Below are 480 nucleotides of genomic sequence, written 5' to 3'. Positions count from 1 at the left end.
TGTTTTTTGTTGGGGACTTGTGGCTCCTTTTCCTCGCTGTCACTGCTTAAATCTGCATCTTGATCATTCTGTTTTGATAGCGAAGATGTTTCATCTACCAAATTTACCAAGATAGATGCTTCTGGGCCCCGAGGAGTGAATGTTCGTGTATAAATTCTTACACAAGGAAGAAAGTACCCAACTCGCTTCCCCGGCTCCCATCCCTCCGCGTCTCCATCCAGTTTAGCCACAGAACATTCCAAACGAACACGTACAGGTCTGTCACATGAAATACAACTGTATTTCGTTTTAGCCTCGCATGACCAACAAGTCTGACTGAACGTTTTTCGGAAAAGGGCTCCAGCAGTCGCCATGTTTTCTATTTTTGCGGGAACTCTTCGCCCTTACGCAGCCATGCAGGTGAAAACTGTAAGCGTGGGCTCAAAATTAATCGGTGGAATAATTTATGTCGTCGAAAAATAATATATGCATTTACTTCGA

The sequence above is a fragment of the Stylophora pistillata genome, chromosome 1 (genome assembly GCF_964205215.1).
Source record: "Stylophora pistillata chromosome 1, jaStyPist1.2, whole genome shotgun sequence".
NCBI classification, from domain to species: domain Eukaryota; kingdom Metazoa; phylum Cnidaria; class Anthozoa; order Scleractinia; family Pocilloporidae; genus Stylophora; species Stylophora pistillata.
Note: the sequence above shows the minus strand (reverse complement) of the source record.